We start from the raw sequence: 4,218 nt of genomic DNA, 5'->3' as shown, positions 1-4,218 counted from the left end.
GGTTCTTCCGGTTTAAGGTCCCGCCTCCCCACGGTGAGGGACAGCAGGAGGCCAGAGTCTAGGGAGACACTGCCCCCTTCAGGCTCTTTTTACCGCTGCACCGGGCTCTCATTCCAAGATGGACCAGAGGCCATGGAAAGGAAGTTAATCGTTGGAAAAGCTCCCTTTCCCCTTTAATTTCAAATTTCAATTCTAGGAATATTTACTCAGTCTACTGGGGGCCAAGTCCGGAGAGTCTAAAACAGCCATAGTCATTGTCCTCAGTATCTTAACTTCTCATGTAGGAGACAGTCATTAAAACAAGTAATTGCGGGTGGCGCCTGTGGCTCAATGGGTAGGGCACCGGCCCCATATGCAGAGGGTCGCGGGTTCAAACCCGGCCCTGGCCAAACTGCAACAAAAAAAATAGCCGGGCTTTGTGGCAGGTGCCTGTAGTCCCAGCTACTTGGGAGGCTGAGGCAAGAGAATCGTCTAAGCCCGGGAGTTGGAGGTTGCTGTGAGCCGAGATGTCACAGTGCTCTACAGAGGGTGACAGGGTGAGACTCCGTCTCTACAAAAAAAAAAAAAAAAGAAAGAAAAAAACAAGTAATTGCACATAATTTAATGAGGTGTGAGTTGCCTGGCACCAGGCACATGCTCAGAACATTTATTCTGCAAACACACTGAATTGGGTTGCCAGACTTAACCAATAAAAATACAAAATATTCGGCTAACTGTGAATTTCAGGTAAACAACCAATCTTTTCTTGTATGAATATTTCTGGCATTCACTTCCTAGCTTGGGCAAATTATACACTTATGCAATATTTGGGACATATTTATAACTAATAAATTTTAATTCATCTGTGAGTTGCAAATTCACATTTAACTGAGAGTCCTGTTATTTTATCTGGCAACCTGAATGTTAATCAATGGTAAGTGAGACAGGCAGCAATCCTAACCTCAGGGAACTTACATTTAGAAGGGGTATTTATTTTTTGTAGAGACAGAGTGTCACTTTATCACCCTCGGTAGAGTGCCGTGGCATCACACCGCTCACAGCAACCTCTGGCTCCTGGGCTCCAGGGGTCCTCAAACTGCGACCTGCGGGCCACATAAGGCGGTGTAATTGTATTTGTTCCCGGTTTGTTTTTTTACTTCAAAATAAGATATGTGCAGTGCGCATAGGAATTTGTTCATAGTTTTTTTTTTTTTTGTAACTATAGTCCGGCCCTCCAACGGTATGAGGGACAGTGAACTGGCCCCCTGTTTAAAAAGTTTGAGGACACCTGGGCCGATTCTCTTGCCTCAGCCTCCCAGTAGCTGGGAGGCGCCCGTCACAATGACAAGTTTTTTTTGTTGTTGCAGTTTGGCCGGGGTTGGGTTTGAGCCCGCAACTCTCAGTATATGGGGCCGGTGCCCTACTCACTGAGCCACAGGCGCTACCCTATTTATTTTTCGAGACAGAGTCTTACTATGTCACCCTTGGTAGAGTGCTGTGACATCACTGCTTACAGGAACCTCAAACTCTTGGGCTTATGCGATTCTCCTGCCTCAGCCTCCCAAGTAGCTGGGACTACAAGCGCCCGCCACAACACCCAGCTATTTTTTTGTTGCAGTTGTCATTATTTAGCTGGCCCAGGCTGGATTCAAACCCACCAACCTGGGTGTATGTGGCTGGCACCGCCATACATAGGTTTGTTTTTTTTTTTGTAGAGACAGAGTCTCACTTTATGGCCCTCGGTAGAGTGCGGTGGCCTCACACAGCTCACAGCAACCTCCAACTCCTGGGCTTAAGCGATTCTCTTGCCTCAGCCTCCCGAGTAGCTGGGACTACAGGCGCCCGCCACAACGCCCGGCTATTTTTGGTTGCAGTTTAGCCGGGGCTGGGTTTGAACCCACCACCCTCGGTATATGGGGCCCATGCCTTACCGACTGAGCCACAGGCACTGCCCCATACACAGGTTAACAAACGTCTTGATTAGTACTAGAAATGGATGTTATGATAGGAACATCATATATGAAATTCTGATCTAGCCATCTGAACTGCAATTAGGAGGCAAATATGGTGGTGGAGGTTCCAAATAGTCCAGAGGGAATGGTATGTGTGCAGTCCATAGGGTGGGGAATATGATCAATTCCAGGTACAGAAAGTCCTGTATGGTTGGAGCACAAAGAGTGAAGAAATGGGTATGAGAATGTGAGCCTCAATAACAGACCTGGGTGCAATGGTTCATGCCTGTAATCCTAGTACTCTGGGAGGCTGAAGTGGGTGGATTGCTTGAGCTCAGGAGTTCGAGACCAGCCTGAATAACAGAGAGACCACGGCTCTTGAAAAAAAAAAAAAACAAACTAGCTGGGAGCTATTACAGGCACAGTGGCTCAGGCCTGTAATCCCAGCACTTGGGAGGCTGAGGCGGGTGGATTGCCTGAGCCAGAGCAAGACTTTGTCTCTAAAAAAAAAAAAATAGCCAGGCATGTGGTAAGCACCTGTAGTCCCAGCTACTTGGGAGGTGGAGGCCGGAGAATTGCTTAAACTCAAGAGTTTGAGGTTGCTGTGAGCTATGACATCACAACACTCTACCAAGGGTGACAAAGTGAGACTCTGTCTCAAAAAAAAAAAAAAAAAGAAATAGCTGGGTGTTATGGTGGGCACCTGTAGTCCCAGCTACTTGGGAGACTGAGGCAAGATTACTTGAGCCCAAGAGTTTGAAGTTGCTATGAGCTATGATGCCATTGCATTTTACCAAGGGTGACAAAAGTGAGACTATCTCAAAAACAAGGAGAGGCTCTCTAGAAGAAAATGCTATTTACTGGGGTATAGCAATGGGAAAGATGTGTTATAGTAAACTATGTGCGTATTCAAAGAGGTAAAGGAAGACAAAGGTATTTTTTTTTTTTTTTTTGCCGGGGCTGGATTTGAACCCACCACCCTCAGCATATGGGGCTGGCGCCCTACTCCTTGAGCCACAGGCGCTGCCCGACAAAGGTATTTTAAAAAAATGAGAATTACATCGGCCGGGCGTGATGGCTCATGCCTGTAGTCCCAGCGCTGTGGGAGGCTGAGGCGGGTGGATTGCCTGAGCTCAGAGGTTCGAGACCAGTATGAGCAGCAGTGAGCCAGAGTAAGAACCTGTCTCTACTAACATCAAAAACAGCCAGATGTTGTGGTGGGCGTCTGTAATCCCAGCTACTGGGGAGGCAATGGGACAGAGCATATCCAGAGGAAGCATTGAAAAAAAAAAAGAAGAAAGAAAATAAACAAGAATAAAAAAAAAAAAAGAGTACTTCAAACGAAGAAGGATGAATAAGCAAGCTGAAATTAAAAATAAAAAAAAAATTTTTTAAATGAGAATTACATCATCTTGAAATAATTATTCTTGACTACAAAGTTCAATATGAAGAGTAACACCAGTCTGAGGTTGGACAGTCAATTGCTGGGCAGATGTTCCTGCTGAAGTATTTTTGGTGTAAGATTGTGATGGCTTTTGTGCGAGGTTGTTGTGTTTGCATTTGCAGAGTCTTTTGTAAGCTTTTGCTATCAGGAATGCAAGCTCAAGAACCCTCTCTTTACCGCCTGCACTGGCTCTATTTGTCAGGGTTTTTTAAAAAAAAAAAAAAAACAAAAAAAACATTGGTGACTCCAGGCTCAGCGCCCATAGCTCACCAGTTAGGGTGCCGGCCACATGCACCGGGTCTGATGGTGCTAACCAAACAAAAAAACAGCCGGGTGCTGTGGTGGGCACCTGTAGTCCCAGCTACAAGGGAGGCTGAGGCAAAAGAATCACTTGACCCCAAGAGTTTGAGATTGCTGTGAGCTGTGACGCCACAACACTCTACCGAGGGTTACCTAGTGAGACTGTCTCAAAAAAAAAAAAAAAAAAGGCCGGGAAGATGGTAAGAAAACACAAATGTGCTTTTTTTTTTGAGACACAATCTCACTTTGTTACCCTGAGAAGAGTGCCCTGGGGCAGTGCCTATGGCTCAGTGGGTAGGACGTTGGCCCCATATACTGAGGGTGGCAGGTTCGAAACTAGCCCTGGGCAAACTGCAACAAAAAATCCCTGGGCGTTGTGGTGAGTGCCTGTAGTCCAAGCTACTTCGGAGGCTGAGGCAAGAGAATCACATAAGCCCAAGAGCTGGAGGTTGCTGTGAACTGTGACGCCACAGCACTTGACCGAAGGCGACAAAGTGAGACTGTCTCAAAAAAAAAAAAAAAGGAAGAGTGCCCTGGCGTCAC

The sequence above is a fragment of the Nycticebus coucang genome, chromosome 21 (genome assembly GCF_027406575.1).
Source record: "Nycticebus coucang isolate mNycCou1 chromosome 21, mNycCou1.pri, whole genome shotgun sequence".
In the NCBI taxonomy this organism is placed as follows: domain Eukaryota; kingdom Metazoa; phylum Chordata; class Mammalia; order Primates; family Lorisidae; genus Nycticebus; species Nycticebus coucang.
Note: the sequence above shows the minus strand (reverse complement) of the source record.